This window comes from Elaeis guineensis, chromosome 5 (genome assembly GCF_000442705.2).
Source record: "Elaeis guineensis isolate ETL-2024a chromosome 5, EG11, whole genome shotgun sequence".
Lineage (NCBI taxonomy): Eukaryota > Viridiplantae > Streptophyta > Magnoliopsida > Arecales > Arecaceae > Elaeis > Elaeis guineensis.
In genome coordinates this window covers 27,514,313-27,532,387 of record NC_025997.2, presented here as the reverse complement: position 1 = coordinate 27,532,387, position 18,075 = coordinate 27,514,313, and positions in this window count along the sequence as shown.

The following is an 18,075-nucleotide window of genomic DNA, read 5'->3' as shown; positions in this document are numbered from 1 at the left end:
AGGGTCATTTGATTAATCTTGTCCCATCTTATCAATTTCTCTCTCATCACTGATATTTTCTCTTTACTTGAGTTATGAATCCAATGAAGGATCCCCGGCCCTGTTGCTTTGCATTCGATTTGACTCATAGGTAGACTTTAAGCCATCTTATCAGTTAGACAATATTTATGCACAATCTGAGTTGTCATCAAACATCATAAAATTCAATCTTTAATGATCTCTATCGAGTTATTGTGTCTTAGTTGACTCTGATTAGATGAAATTATTTGATCGAATTGACCCTTGATTGTCTAATGATATATTGACCTCCACATTGATTCTTATTGGGAATAATTGATTTGATCATCCTTGATCTTTGTTGAACCACCTTTCTTCTAGCCTAATCATAATCGATGAAGTAAGGATGACCAAACCAACACAAACCATTGGATGTGACTACCATCAACCTATCTTTCCATAATTATTCATACTCTTTCTAATATTGGACTTGATTTTGTATGGGAACGTGATCATCTTAACGAGAAGATATTCAGCAATGGAATATTGTGATAATCTATTAATTAAAAATTTTGAAAAAAGATTTATGAAATTATTAGGATTTATTAGAATACGTATGAGATAAGTGATGTTTCACTTTTCTAAATTTATCAATAAATTATAAAATATTTTTTTGACATGATTTATGAAATGATGTATGAATTTGATGGATATTAAAAATATCTTATTTTAAAATATTATGAGGAAGCATGATTGAAAATATTGATCTGGTTATATATTACACTTTTTGATTTCGATACTACATGATTATGTATATCTTTATCGAACTGAAATATGAAATATAATTTATGAAAAGAATATTAATTCTAAAATAATTTAAACTCTCAATCTGACTATATGGAGGTGTCAACTAATGGAGACTAAGATATTGGCAATTGTTAGTCCTAAGAATTTTATGTCATAAGGAGATACGCGACCTATGGCCAGTAGATTTGCTACAAATCGCTAGTAAATTCATAATTCTTAAGGACTTTACTATCAGATGATAAGCAGTACACTGCAATATGACACATAGCTTACCATAAGATGGCACGTAGTGTTATGACCCTACCATAGGGATAATACGGTCATAGCTCATGGTTAATGAGAACTAGATATTTCAAAAGAAATTGATTTTTTGAAAGAAACTCAAATTTTGAAAAAACTTGAATTTGATACAAATAATATTTTGTTAATGTTGCATAATAGAAATTGATCTCAAACTGATAAATTCTATATGCTTACTTTCTATACATGATTATTTACTTTATTACCTAATTTAATCTAGTTGAAGTGATCATTATTTTCTAGATTATCTAGTTTATTATCTCATATTTTACTACTTGTATAGATCTTGATAACTAAGATGAGATAAGAATATATATAAGGGAGTGATTAGAAGTGAAACTTTAATTCTATTAATTGAAATTAAAAATTTTGTTGAAGTTGATGTAAGATTTTTTAAATATTGTTAGAATTTTTATGAAATATTAAAGTTGATTTTAATTAGTCAAATTTTAATTTAATTTATTGACTAATTATTCTACTGTTGCTTTATAATAGTATTATGAGATGTTTTGCATGCTTGTAGATAGAGTTCTCCATGAGTGTGTGGTGGTTGCCACGATCTTTGGCTCGCGATCTTGGATCAAGGGTATGATAATTAACCTTTTATTTATAAGAGGAACACCCAAATAATTGCCCAATTCATCTTTTTTTTGATATGTGGATAGCTTGTATATTCATTCATAAGTGAATGCAGGCACTTTGGCTAAAAATAACCATAGATTTTTCAAAATTAACTCTCTGCCCTCATTGAGTACAATAACTTGCAACAGCATTTTTAAAAGTCCTCCATTCTCTCAATCTTGCTTTGAAGATAAATGGACAATCATTGGTAAATATAAGGTAGCTTATTGGAGGACTTTCCTGATTTAGATGATACTCATGAATTTTCCTCTTTAAAACTTGAATGTTGATGGATCTACTAAGCATTTTAGTGCACAAGATAAAAAAATATGGTGAAAGTAAGCAATCATGTTGAAGGCCGACATTGGATATAAAGAAATCATTTGGTTTGTCATTAACCAATACAGAAAAGAATGCATGCCTAACACAAGCTTCAATCTGTAAGGACTCGTTATAGTGGGCCTAGTTCAACCTGGGTCCAACTTGGACCGGCCCTTTTGGGCTACTCACATATGTGTTCAACGCATGCGAAAGGGGGAGGTAGACTCCTGCCTCATAGGAGTCTTTTTTCCTCCCCAAGTCCAGCATGGAGAGGGACTCTAGGGCTCGTTGGAGCTCTAGATCCCCATTATGAGATCCCTCCCCTCTCCCTCTAAGTGAGTTGCCCCTTATCCTTGATCTATCACCGGTGAAAAATCCTCAGATTCTTTTTCTTTTCCATTGATTGTGCTTGATGATTCACCACAAATTCGACATTGAAAGTGATGTAATCCACCCCAATCTTCCCTCCATAGCCATCTTCGAGTCCTCTGGTCATTATTGATGGCTTCACCATCTAATTGCCATTGGAGATTGTTGGATTTTAGTTGAAGAACCTGCTGTACTATTTTAATATTTCTCTCCTCTCTTATTTCCTTCTTTTCTTCTTTTACTGAGCTAGTCATCCTTGTTGAACATAGTTATGCTCAGGCTATTGAGAGCTCGAGCCATCGGGCCATTACCACCAGGGGTCACTGCCATGAGAAGTGGCTAGCATAGGGTCCCCCTTCTCTTGTTTTGCAAGAAGAAGAGAAAAAATTTTCTTCCTTTTTCTTTCTCTTCTGCACTTTCTTTCTCTACTGTTTCTCTCTAGATGTCTACTAGACTAGTGGAGGATCTAGATATCTAGAAAAACTTGGGAAGGATCCAAGATCTGTAGTGTTATGGTCATTTACCATAATTTTTTTACCATCTCTAATCATCTATGATTTTTATATTTGACTCCGATTATATAGAAGTATAACTATCTACACAAGAAGGCATCGAGCAGAACACCTTATTTTTGAGTTCATAGATCAGAGAGTTGATCGATCACTATACTTGAGTCTGAGACCAGTAGAAGTAAAGATCCCTTTACATAATCATCTATCTATCTATCTATATATATATATATATATATATGTTTTGTACCAGGCATGATGATTTTTGGCTTATGATGATATATGATTCTTTATTATATATGTATCACATGAATATTTTAGTTGTTGATAATATGAAATATGATATTTTGAAGTTGAGTAAGAAATATAATACAAACTATTGAATGGTTTATTGATTGTGTAAGAGAATTTGGACTAGCTATTATGTGGATTACCGGTAACAGACTAAATGTGACATCTTGAATTGTCAGTTATAGGCCGAATGATGACACCCTCATTTGCCACCTCGAGTTGAAGTACAGATATCTTGGTTTGCCATCGTGGGTTGAAGCACAGATATTCTAGTTTACTATTGAGATTTAAGCATGGGTATTTTAATTTGCCACCACGGGATAAAGTGCAAATATCTTAATTTAACACCGCAAACCGAAGTGTGAATATTCTAGTTTGCCATCCAGATTGAAGCATGGATATTATGGTTGCCACCATAGGTTGAAGCATGATTTATGATTTTTCAGTTATGGATCGAAGCATGACTATAATTAGTCCAAAATCGAAAGATAACTATTGATTTGAGACATATTACACTACAATGCCTTAGACCATTGTCGATGCAAATAATGGCCATTCCCAATGCTTATAAGCATCGCAAAATAATCTCTCGATGCTTCCAGAAGTGTCGAAAAAGCATCGATATGTGAAGAGTGGAAAAAAATCTTCTCAACACTTTGGGATTGCATTAGCATTTTCTGATGTTTTTAAAAGCATCAGCAACTCACGTCGGTTAGTTCTTTAAACTTGCTGACACTTTCAAAAAGTGTTAGTATGTTGTTTAAACCTGTCGATGCTTTCTAAAAAAGCATCGATAAGCATTTAAAACTACCACACTTTATGGTGTCGGCAGTTATAACATTTACTAATGCTTTAAAGCATCGACAATATTCTATTTTAGAAAAAAAATTCAAAAATAATATGTACAAAAATACATAAATCTATCCAAATCAATAAGAAAATTCAAACACCAATATAGATATAATAAACATATTACATAACATCATAATCAATACATAAATCTATCTAAAATTTATAGAAAAATTTAAATACCAATATAAAGTCATAATAAATACTCCATACAACATAATAAACTCATGATTACATTGTCCATCATGTTCATGAATTACAATCTATAACCAAAGAGAAGAAAGTAAAAGAAATCTATAAAACTCGAAAGAAATAGAAAGACATTGGGCTATCAGTAATCTGCAGGAGCATGATCGTTATCGACTCCATGACTGTTGGAACTACTGAGAACCTACAACATAGATATAAAAACTTTAATAGTTGAGAATATGAAAATTATAATATAAATTAAATGATTAAGTATATAAATAGATATAAATAGAGTAAGATATGTATCATAGAAGAGTCTTCAAATGTCTGCAACATGGATGTTAACTGATCAATCTGAGTCCTCATGAAAGGCATCACTATGTCATAGCTTTGCCCTATCACCTCCATCTATGCCTCCACCCGTGCCTTCTCCCATACCTTCGACTGCTCCTCAATCCACACCTCCACCCCTGCCTCCAATTGCTCATCAATCCGTAGCTCCCTCCGAGCCTTGAGCACATAAATATCCATATTACTATAACTCTCTCTAACATCCCGAGTCTATTGACGTATGTCAGATAATTGAGTGAAGGTGACTCCAATCCCATAATCCCTTATTCGACCATAACGGTCCGATCGCAGCAGCTTTATCATGACTTAGGCCTCGACATGACTAACTTCTGCAAGAGATGAAGCTCTCTCCTATATTTAAGGAAAAAATATATGTTAATTTTATACTTAAAAATAAAACTATAAATTATTACACTAAATAATTATCAATATATATAAATATATCTCTCGACTCGTCACTAACAAAACGGATATCTTGATGAACATGAGTCATCCTATAAAACTCCATCTGACCAGACTCCCTCCCATGCTCATCCATCTATAGAAAATATAAATTTCATAAAATATATAATCTATAATTTTAATTAAAGAATCTTAAGAGTTTCATTAAAATCTACAAGTATCATGATACATGATACCTGATACATTATATGTAGTTTTACTAAGAAGCATAAGGATTATATATACATCAAACTAGTCTCAAAAAATTTGTAATATGCTAAAGATTTTGAAAGAAGTATACGAATTCTTATTTACATTGTGCATAGCTCTTGTACCCTGATGAATGAGGAATAGATAGAGCTACTCATGTAGCCTTATCAATATCCGAATATGTCTACAGAATAAAGTAAAGTATATGATATATTTTGTACATATGACTAATCTATGTTAGTAATCAACATAACATAAGATATATAATGAGTGTATATAAATTATCTATCTCCTCTCGGAGAATCAATAATGAACAAGCTCCCTCCACTAATAAGGATTTATATCAAAAAGATAAATATAGCAACATCATCCTCCATCAATCTCTCTCTCTTTTATAGTTTCTCTTCAGTATTGTCTTAAATTCTTTCTATTTTCTATTGAGTGACTTCAGCATCCATTCATGGCCATTTGGAGGGAGTAAAAATTTATATTAAAATAAAGCAAAAAAAGATATTTGATTGTTAAACAACATAATTCATTGACTACAAACAAATTAACATAAATTATTAAGTCATCTTTTTACCTGTACTACTTGTAGAATCTCAAGCTTATATGCAAAAACTATATCGTTCCATTTTGCATAGTTTAAAGGATAAAGTTGATCCTTCTGTACAATAGTACCTAAAAAGCTCGTCAATAATGTGGCAGCCTTATTGACGGGTTGCTCCATCTCGTTGCACCAGATGACGATCCTCTCACCCTTAGTTAAATGCTAGATATCTCTGATCCATATGGGTTCATGTCTAATCCATGCTCTTTTAAATGCATCTACAATAAACACATAAAATAGAAACATATATTACAAATCAATTAATAAAAATTAATACTTAAATCTTAATAGTCATGAATATATAATATTTCTATTAATTATCCTGGATGTGTATCTCATCCATAATAATATCCTTATCAGCAGGAGGAATGTGCTGTTGCTCAGACTGCTATATGGATAAAAAAAACATCGACCTCGGGCTACTGCGTAGATGATGAAGGACTGGTCTCAGATTGTCATGGCTATCTCGACTGTCGAGACTGATCAAAACACGATGCATCCTAGAATGTTTGCAACTCAATATCATTGAATTGTCTGCATCGAGGCATGATAATATCTGGCATTCACAAATAAAAATAAAAATCAGTTAACATAAATTATCCAATAATAAATATAATACTGATTGAATTGTAAATAAAAAAAAAATCTAATAAATAAATATGATAATATAATATAATATTTTATACAAAATGTATATATCTTAAATATCTCTTATCATTTAAGAATCAGTCAATATTTTCTCCTTCAATATCAATCCTAACCAAGCTCATAGCAATTTAGATCATCAGTCGAGACAAGATGTAAGGCATACACTATGTATAAGTATCATCATCCTCTACTTCTAATCTTTTTTCCATATCATACAAGTTTCTAGGTTTCGTTCTTATAATAACAGTCCAATTCTTATCCTTCAAATTTTGCATAAAAAATACTTGACAAGTTTGAGATGAAAAAAAATGAATGGATCATCTTTTAATAACACACTAGTATGAATCAATCTTGAAAAATTATAAGTGTAAATCCATTCATATCTTGCTTTAAGTCTCTTGAGGAGTATATATCCACCCAATTACATCGAAATAATACTATTTTAAATTTTTCATAACAATTTAACTCAAAAATATTTGTAAGTACACCATAATAAGTCTTTTCATCTGCTTACATAATGACCCTACTATTCTGGATTTTTCTAAATTTTTCATATTCGTTTATATAAAATTTAAATCCATTAATGATAAAACTATTATATGTGTTGGCAATATTATTAGGATCTCGAGCAATGACAATTAATTCATCTGAATAGTTATTGTCCAGCATCATTGGTACCTAAAAATCATGATAAAATTATTAATATATAATTTGATATTAATAAATATATATTTCGAGATAGTCAAATCGCTTCTGCTGTCATCGACTGCTGATGAAATGACCGACGAGAGACCGGCACAAGTCTTTAAAAGAATGGATAGACGCCAGTCTCAAACTCAAATACCACTGTCGACTGATCTTCTTAAGAATTGGAGGGAATGCTCGACATATGATTGCATTCGATGCTCCCCAAAGGAGCATGGCTGTCTTGAAGGTCTCCACATGATCGAAAGGATCGGTGGTCCCATTGTAGATTTCCAACTGAGGTAGTTTGAAGTATAGAAGAAGTGATTCCTGCATAATCCTCGAGATGAAGGACGGCTAGCTGTTATACCCTTCGTAGGGCAGCATCGAGGAGCTATTATTGTTGAGGATCTTTTTTATTTTCTGACCCAACTGCTGGCCGAGCTCCTAGAACCATCTTTCAAAATTAACTTCACGGATAGTACCAGCCTCGGAGCGCAGAGGAGATCGGTGTCTGAGGGTTGAGTTATGGCCCGACTGTGGGTTTGGAGATCACCATCTGATCGGCTGCTGGGCCCTAAGGCGACTTTGATGAGTCAATCTCCTCTTCGGACTTCAAGAAGGTACCTATAGCTCTGGTTGAGGTGGTGGCTATGGAGTCGCAGTCAAAGTAGGATTCTACAGAGGCACCATTGCGGAAGGCACAAGCAACACCATCGAGAGAACTATATGACGCACCGCTGTAAGGAATGCAGGGACAGTCTAGAGAGGCTGTGGCACCGCCTGAAAGGATGCGAAAAAGATCTGGACCACTTTGATTACGGTCATCAGATATTGAACTTACTGGAAGAGCTGACCGAATTGGTCGGCCATGACTAACATCGACTGGACCGGTTGAACCGATGGAGGGATGGTTAGTTGAATCAGTAAAAGAATTTTCAGTGCATGATTGAACTTGATTGTCGGCCTGGCTGGCCACCTGTCAGAAAGCGGTGGCATTGGAATACCGAGATGACGTCCGTCTTGAAGCTATGAATGCGAATATAGGCCCCTCCTGTATCTGTCACTGCTGAAATCGATCGGGATCGGAAGACGGACACCTGTGTAGGAACCAGATCTAGAGTTTCAGGGTTAGATCTTGAAACTTTTTTAAGATCATACAGCGGAAGACTAAAATAAATCAAAATTTATTTTCTAAAATCAAAGAATCTCTATATCTAAGATCCTATTACATGATTATTACATAGCATTAAATCAAAAATTAAAATATATAAATATAGCATGAACTACATGTTGATCATATCAACATGTTTCTATACCACATCTAATGTATGTATTAAACAATAGATCAGATCTATTACCTTGCAAGTTAGACGCTCTAACCTCACTGATCCGGGCTTAAGGATGATGTTGCAAGCCGCACACGCATCCAGCCTCTAGGAGTCATCCACATGAGCCCACGAATCTCGATCAGAAATCCTGCTTCAGGAAATCAGCACAGTATGCTAGTACTGCGCTGATCCTTTTTTGATGGTTGATCAGGTGCCTCCTTCTTCTTGATTTGGACTCTTCCAAAGATGGAAAGTAAAAGGAGGAGTTTTAGATTTGAGACACTCTCAGAAAACTCAAGATGGAGGGAGGAAAGATATGAAAACAAAAAACCCTAGAAGAAGACCCTCTTCTTCTTCATGTTTTTCTCTCTAGACATCCTAACTTGCATCTTTTATATCTCCACGACCCAAAGGTTTTTCTCTCTGATTTTTGGATGGTATAAAGGTATCTCAAATCTCTATCTCCTCTAAAAATTTCATGAAGAAACTCATTTTATACAGAGAGATATGATAAGTCCTTGTCTAGTCAAATACCTAGTCAAGGCTTATCCAAACATGGCAAGTTAAGGGGCGCCCAACTCTTGAGCACCTCCTCCATATTTTCATGAATGGATACAAGAAAAGAGTGCACAATGTATATCCTAAAAGCCACAAAAATTCCAAAAAAAATTTGGATAAATTCGGTGCAAAATTGAAAGAGTTTTGGATTTCTAAAACTCTATCTCATAGAATTCGAAATCCAAACTTATTCCTTTTTAATTTGATCCAAACCACCTTCCATTTAAGAAAGAAGAGAAGAGACCTTTTGTGAACGTGGGAGAGACCTGAGAGAGGGCTTTTATCGCACAAAATAAGTGGAGATTGGCGTTGAATAAGAGAGAGGGCGTGGGGAAGGCTTATGTGGCGCAAGGTGGAATCCTAGTCTTACTAGGATTCTATCTTATGACTTATTTTAATTTGGTTTTCCAAACCAAATCAAACCAAAATTAGATCAACCTAATTAAAATAGGTTTTAACCCAATTAAGAACCTTATTTAATCAGATTAAATTAGATTTAAATCTGATTTAATTTTCTAATCAAATTAGAAATTAGATTGACCCAAGTCCTAGTTGAACTAGGACTAGTTTTTTCTTGCACTTGGCTTATCCAATAAACCAATTGAACTTGATCCAATCAAGCCCAAATTAAATCTAATTAAATCATATTTAATTAAACTTAATCTCAACCCATTGGCTTAATCAAATTAAGCCAATAGCAATTGAATTGCTAATCGATCCTCCTGCAACACTTGCACTGGGTTAAATGTCAATCGTATTGATCATTTAACCCTAGAACGATTCTTAATCGTTGATCAACCATCTGATCAGATCATGAACTCTAATATGTGTGACCTCATAGGTCCGAACCTAAATCAATAGCACAGAAATAAATTTCTGTATCAATCGAAGTGACCATCTAGCAATGGTACCCGACGATCGGATAGGTCGAATGTATAGAACAACATCTTTAGAACCTATGCGGATATAGTTTTCATATAATTCATCCCCTTGAACAAAATTATCATAGGACACCCCAGAGTTCAACTGTCAACTCTAATCAGGTTGTCCACATTGTATTTCAAAATATCAAATCCATCTGATGGATTACTCTGGCCAAGGTTTTGCTAAATTGAAAATACAGCGACTCATTCTTCTCCAACTCTTGGAGTGGTTAATCCCATCTCGATCACACTCTGACTTCGCAAGTACTTGACTGTGCCCAGAAGCCTTCCGTCTCTGAATTAAAAATTCAGTTAGTCCAGTACCAAAGCACAGTGAGTTGCTTGCAAGTCACTGAGGCGATCTCAAGTCTAAGGGATACTTATACCTATATCCCATCAGAGACATTCTCGACAGCAGAATACTCTGGAGTTGGTCACGTTCAATGATGATGTACCCTTACATCTCACCTGTATGCCATACCAGTGTCTCCACACTCCTTGGTTAAGAGGACAACCAACCCATATGGCCTACAGCGACCTATGCTCGATAGAAGCTGTCATCCTTATTAACAGCTTATCATTTGATCGTGAACAGTTTTAAAGACTAATCGATAAATCCTCTCTTTATCGAATCTAAATAGTCCTAAGGACTTCATCATAACAACGGAGTTCATTAGAAGATGAAAGCTTATGATGAAAATGCTAAATATATTTTATTTATTAACAAATTAATTACAATACTTGGTTGCTCAACCGTCAACAGCTTGACGATTGGCTTTTTGGGACATATTTTCTAACAACTCCCACATGTCCTAAAGCCACTCGGCACAGTATCTAATACCCATCTTCGACTTGTGGTTGTCGAACTCCTTTATCGCCAGGGCTTTAATGAAGGGGTCGGCCAGGTTCTCCTTTTCATCGATCTTCTGAAGGTCGATGTCACCTCGATCCACGATCTCCCAGACCAGGTGGAAGCGGTGCAAGATGTGCTTCGTCCGCTGATGTGCTTTGGGTTCCTTCGCCTGAGCTATGACACCAGTGCTGTCGCAGTAGAGCAGGACCGGACCATCGAGGGAGGGTGCTACTCCAAGCTCAGTGATGGATTTTCTCAGCCACACAGCTTCCTTTGCAGCATCCGATGCTGCGATGTACTCTGCTTCACAAACAGAGTCCGCCACAGTATGTTGCTTGGAACTCTTCCAGCAGATGGCTCCACCATTCAGAGTAAAGATATAACCCGACATGCTCCTGCTGTCATCATGGTCAGATTGAAAGCTAGAGTCTGTGAACCTCATAAGTTTCAGATCTGACTCACCATAAACCAACCATTGGTCCTTAGTATTTCTCAAATACTTAAGGATGGCTTTAACCACTTTTCAGTGATTTTTTCCAGGATCAGATTAGTATCTACTCACTACTCCTAGTGAGTATGCCACATCTGGTCTTGTACATGTCATGGCGTACATGATAGATCCCACGGTTGAAGCATATGGGACTCTACTCATACGCTCTCTCTCTTCAGGAGTTGTGGACAATCCTTCTTAGAGAGAGAAATTCCATGATCTATCGATAGATAGCCCTTCTTGAAATTCTCCATGCTGAACCTCTTCAGCACAGTGTCTATGTACATGGACTGGGATAACCCAAGCATCCTTTTAGATCTATCCCTATAGATCTTCATCCCTAGGATGTAGGATGCTTCACCCAAGTCCTTCATGGAGAACTGTGATGACAACCAAACTTTTATTCCCTGTAGTGCGGGGATGTCATTCTCGATTAAGAGAATGTCATCCACGTACAAGACAAGGAATACCACAACTGGACCATTTGCCCATTTATAGATGCAAGCCTCTTCTCCATTCTTAATGAAGCCATATGTTTTGATCACCTTATCAAAATGCATGTTCCAACTCCGAGAAGCTTGCTTCAGTCCATAAATGGATCTCTGAAGCTTGCACACCTTGGACTCATTTGTGGATGTAAACTCCTCAGGTTGTATCATATACACCTCTTCGGTCAGCTCTCCATTTAGGAAAGCTGTCTTTACATCCATCTGCCAGATCTTATAATCCAGATGGACAGTTATTGCAAGCATTATCCGAATAGATTTGAGCATTGCCACAGGAAAAAATGTCTCGTCATAGTCAATACCATAACGTTGACGATACCCCTTGGCGACCAGACGGACTTTATAGGTCTCCACCTTTCCGTCTGCACCCCTCTTCCTTTTGAAGACCCATTTACACCCAATGAGTTTAACCCCTTCAGGTGGGTCAACCAATGTCTATACATCGTTGGCCTTCATGGACTCCATTTCGGATTTCATGGCTTTAAGTCATTTCTCAGAATCAGGTCTCTGCATTGCATCCATATAGGTGATCGGATCCTCATTATTCTCATTAAGTTCGATGGGATCACCGTCCTAGATCAAGAAACCGTAGTATCTGTCCGACTGATGCGGTACTCTATCGGATGCCTTAATGGTGCAGGTACATTAGGCTTCGGATCTGATCTAATCATATCCGACTCAGGTTCAGCTATTGGTGTCGGTCCTTCTACCTGTTGAACTTCATCAAGTTCAACCTTAGAGGCAATGGTTCCTTCACCAAGGAACTCCTTTTCTAAAAAGATTGCCTTAAGGCTGACGAACACCTTTTGTTCATCAGCATGGTAGAAAAAATATCCTTTTGTCTCTTTGGGGTACCCTATGAATGAGCATTTGTCAGACCTAGGTCCAAGTTTGTCTGTGACTAATCGTTTGACATAAGTTGGGCACCCCTAGACCCTAAGGTGTGAAAGTGCTGGCTTACGTCCCGTCCATATCTCATATGGAGTCTTAATTACAGACTTACTTGGAACCCTATCTAACAGATAACAGGCCGATTCGAGTGTATATCCCCAGAAGGATATCGGCAAGCTAGCAAAACCTATCATGGATCGGACCATATCTAACAGAGTCTGATTCCTCCTTTCATACACACCATTATGCTGTGGTGTTCCTAGAGGAGTCTATTGGGAGAGAATTTCATTCTCTCTTAGATATGTAAGAAACTCACTAGAATGATATTCTCCTCCTCGATCAGATCGAAGAGTTTTAATACTCTTTCCAGTTTATTTTTCTACTTCACTTCGAAATCGTTTGAACATTTCAAATGAATCCGACTTATGTCATCAAATAGACATATCCATATCTGGATAGGTCATCCGTGAAAGTTATGAAGTAGAAATATCCACCTCTAGCACTTGTGCTCATGGGCCTGCAAACATCAGTATGTACTAGGCCCAAGAGCATAGTAGCTCTCTCACCTTTTTCAGTAAAAGGTGACTTGGTCATTTTACCAAGAAGACAGGACTCACAGGTTGGAAGTGATTCACAATCACTGACTTCGAAGATTTCCTCTTGAGTCAACCTGTTTATTCTGTTCTTGTTTATATGACCTAGCCTATAGTGCCATAAGTAGATATCTGACACACTGTCTAATCTAGGGTGCTTGCTAGTTGAATAGACTCTTATCGAGCTTGATCTTTCTGGTCTGACCTTGCACAGATGTCCCAGCCTGAACTTGCACCTGCTTCACTTTCTTCTTCTTGTTCTTCTTCCCTTTCTTAAAAGATCGAGAACCAGAAGACGAACCTTCCATTAAGTTCACCGACTCCTTGTGAAGTTAGTGATCCTTCTCAAAGTTCTGAAGCAACCCCAATAACCCATGGTAGTTTACTTCAGGCTTTGTCATTCTATAATGAGTGAGAAATGGGAGATAAGACTTGGGCAGCGAGTTCAGTATTGCATCTTTTCCAAGCTGCTCATGCAAAGGAAAGCCGAGCTTGCTCAATCATTCCATCAGCTCGATCATGTACAATATATGATTAGTGACAGAGGCACGATCCCGCATTTTGGCGTTGAAGATGGCACAACTAGTCTTGTGCCTCTCCACGTCATTGGGTGTGCCAAAGGCATCCTCCAACACTTGAAGCATGTCCTTTGGCTGAGCCGTCTTGAATCTGCGACTGAACTCATCGCTCATGGCAGCCAGCATGGTACAGCACATCGTGGTCCGATTATTGAGCCACTTCTGGTAAGTGTCTCTGACTATTTCACGTGCATTGACAGCTGGCTCCTCAGGTGCAGGATCCATTATCACATATAGGATCCGTTCATGCTCTAGGACTATCTTCAACTTTCGGTACCAGCTATCGAAGTTGGGTCCCACCAACTTATCATTATCCAACAATGATCGGAGCAATGGGGAAGTGGCCATATTTGCACAAAGGAGAACCATAACCTAATTAATAATTGATTCATTAAACCTAAAGATTTGGACTTTAATCAAAAGGTTTCTCTCATTAATTTATTCGAATTGGTAGCCTCTACCTCCAATTCGAGGAATTACCCTAATTCCTTAGTGGGCACTAGAATCCACTTAGACTGCACACAAGCCCAACTTTGGTTGGCCAACCCATGTACATCTAAGGATAGGTTCATAACCAATTATTTCTTTAAATAATTTCTAGTAATTTTAATTTTGCCCCAGAAACCTAATCAGTAGGCTTTGGCCTCCACTGTAAGGATCCAGTTAGGTCCAACCATTAACATGATCATACTTGGTGTATCTAACCAACGAATGATTAAGCCCAACTTTGGTTGGCTCACCTAACCACTATTAGAGAGACACTTCCAAGTCGTCATATGATGAGTGATAATTCCATTAGTCAACAAGCACCAGGCCTTTGGGTCTGCAATGATTATTGAGTTAATGGACTCATTATCAAACACCTTAATGGGAGGCTATGACTCAGTTATCTCCATAACTTTATCATTTTAAGAACCTAATAATTTTAGAGGATTTAAATAATATAGAGGATGAGGTCAGATGAACCAGCTTATCATGATTCTCCCACTGGCTTCACCAAGTCAGCTTAAGGGAGACCATTAAAAGGGTTGGTCTAGGAGCACCTAAATCAGTCATACTGATTTACCTAGCTGACATGGGTCAGCTCGAATAGTCAAGTGATCCGATCAAAATATAATTTCACCAAGAGGCCAGATAAGTTCGATCAGTGGGAGGGTCTGCCAAAGCTTGCCTTAGACACCATCAGAAATGGTCAGGTAAGCGGGCTCCCAATTAAAAACCACCGATCTGATTTACCTTAGACACCAACTGGTTTAATTAGTTTCGATTAGATCAACCTAACAGTTCGTGCTAGACCGCTTAGTCAAGAATCAAGTTCATTTGGTTCTCGTTAAAGACATGGACTTGACCAACTACAACTATTGTAATTGATCTAGAGAATCCTTGACCTAATCTAAGACAACAATTGATTAGATTTAGTCAATTCTCTAATTAAGTCCATCTTTAATCTAACCATAGGTCTAACCCAATTAATGGACCTAATTCCCACTAACCCATTAACCCAATGTGTTATGATTTGTGTCTTAGGTTCTTCAATTCACAATCCTAGAACCTAATCAAACAATTTCTTAATTCTTAATTAAGTTTTGGGCTAAGGGTTGGGTTTGGCTTTTCAAAAAAATAATTTTCATATCTGTAAAATAATTTTACAATATGATTCTACCAACCATATTACATGTTTGATTCATAATCAAGATACAAGTGAATTAAACATGAAACTACTTTAGATCTAATCTAAACAGGTTCATGTAATTGAAACAGTTTCAACTTTAAACAATTTCTTTGCACAAAAATTATTAACAAAGAGATTTTATTTCAGATTTAAATATCTTTTAAATCTAATAAATCATAAATTTAATCTAGATCATATATAACAAATTTATGATTAAAGATAGATCTACACAAACTAGGAAACCTTTGCACTGTAAGGGGTAAACCTTACAGCAGGACAACCTTGCAGTTTGTGATTGATCTAAAATTTTAATTTCAGATTTAATAATCAGATTATAAATTAGATCTAATCTAAAAAATAATCTAAGTATGTATAAATAATCATGTAATAAAGAACCTAGGCTCTGATACCAATTGTAGGAACCAGATCTAGGGTTTCAGGGTTAGATCTTGAAACTTTTTCAAGATCATACAGTGAAAGACTAAAATAAATCAAAATTTATTTTCTAAAATCAGAGAATCTCTAGATCTAAGATTCTATTACATGATTATTATATAGTATTAAATCAGAAATTAAAATATATAAATATAGCATGAACTACATGTTGATCAAATCAACATGTTTCTATACCACATCTAATGTATGTATTAAACAATAGATCAGATCTATTACCTTGCAAGTTAGACGCTCTAACCTCGCTGATCTGGGCTTAAAGATGATGTTGCAAGCCACACACATATCCGGCCTCTAGGAGTCGTCCACATGAGCCACGAATCTCGATTAGAAGTCCTGCTTCAGAAAATCAGCACAGTATGCTAGTATTACGCTGATCCTTCTTTGATGGTTGATTAGGTGCCTCCTTCTTCTTGATTTGGACTCTTTCAAAGATGAAAAGTAAAAGGAGAAGTTTCAGATCTGAGACACTCTCAGAAAACTCAAGATGGAGGGAGGAAAGATATGAAAACAAAAAACCCTAGAAGAAGACCCTCTTCTTCTTCACGTTTTTCTCTCTAGACATCCTAACTTGCATCTTTTATATCTCTACGATCCAAAGGTCTTTCTCTCTAATTTTTGGTGGTATAAAGGTCTCTCAAATCTCTATCTCCTACGAAAATTTCATAAAGAAACTCATTTTATACAGAGAGATATGATAGAGTCCTTGTCTAGGTCAAATACCTAGTCAAGGCTTATCCAAACATGGCAAGTTAAGGGCGCCCAACTCTTGAGCACCTCCTCCATATTTTCATGCATGGATTACAAGCAAAGGATGCACAATGTGTACCCTAAAAGCCACAAAAATTTCAAAAAAAATTTGGATAAATTTGGTGCAAAATTGAAAGAGTTTTGGATTTCTAAAACTCTATCTCATAGAATTCGAAATCCAAACTTATTCCTTTTTGATTTGATCCAAACCACCTTCCATGTAAGAAAGAAGAGAGAAGACCTTTTGTGAATGTGGGAGAGACCTGGGAGAGGGCTTTTGTTGCACAAAATAAGTGGAGATTAGCATTGAATAAGAGAGAGGGCGTGGGGAAGGCTTATGTGGCGCAAGGTGGAATCCTAGTCTTACTAGGATTCTATCTTATGACTTATTTTAATTTGGTTTTCCAAACTAAATCAAATCAAAATTAGATCAACCTAATTAAAATAGGTTTTAACCCAATTAAGAATCTTATTTAATCAGATTAAATTAGATTTAAATCTGATTTAATTTTCTAATCAAATTAGAAATTAGATTGACCCAAGTCCTAGTTGAACTAGGACTAGTTTTTTCTTGCGCTTGGCTTATCCAATAAACCAATTAGACTTGATCCAATCAAGCCCAAATTAAATCTAATTAAATCATATCTAATTAGACTTAATCTCAGCCCATTGGCTTAATCAAATTAAGTCAATTAGCAATCGAATTGCTAATCGATCCTCCTGCAACACTTGCACTGGGTTAAATGTCAATCGTATTGATCATTTAACCCTAGAACGATTCTTAATCATTGATTAACCATCCGATCGGATCATGAACTCTAATGTGTGTGACCTCATAGGTCCGAACCTAAGCCGGTAGTATAGGAATAAATTTCTGTACCAATCGAAGTGACCATCTAGCAATGGTACCCGACGACCGGATAGGTCGAATGTATAGAACAACATCCTTAGAACCCATGCGGATATAGTTTTCATATAATTCATCCCCTTGACCAAAATGATCATAGGACACCCCAGAGTTCAACTGTCAACTCTGATCAGGTTGTCTACATTGTATTTCAAAATATCAAATCCATCTGATGGATTACCCTGGCCAAAGTTTTGCTAAATTGAAAATACAGCGACTCATTCTTCTCCAACTCTTGGAGTGGTCAATCCCATCTCGATCACACTCTGACTTCACAAGTACTTGACTGTGCCCAGAAGCCTTCCGTCTCTGAATTAGAAATTCAGTTAGTTCAGTACCAAAGCACAGTGAGTTGCTTGCAAGTCACTGAGGC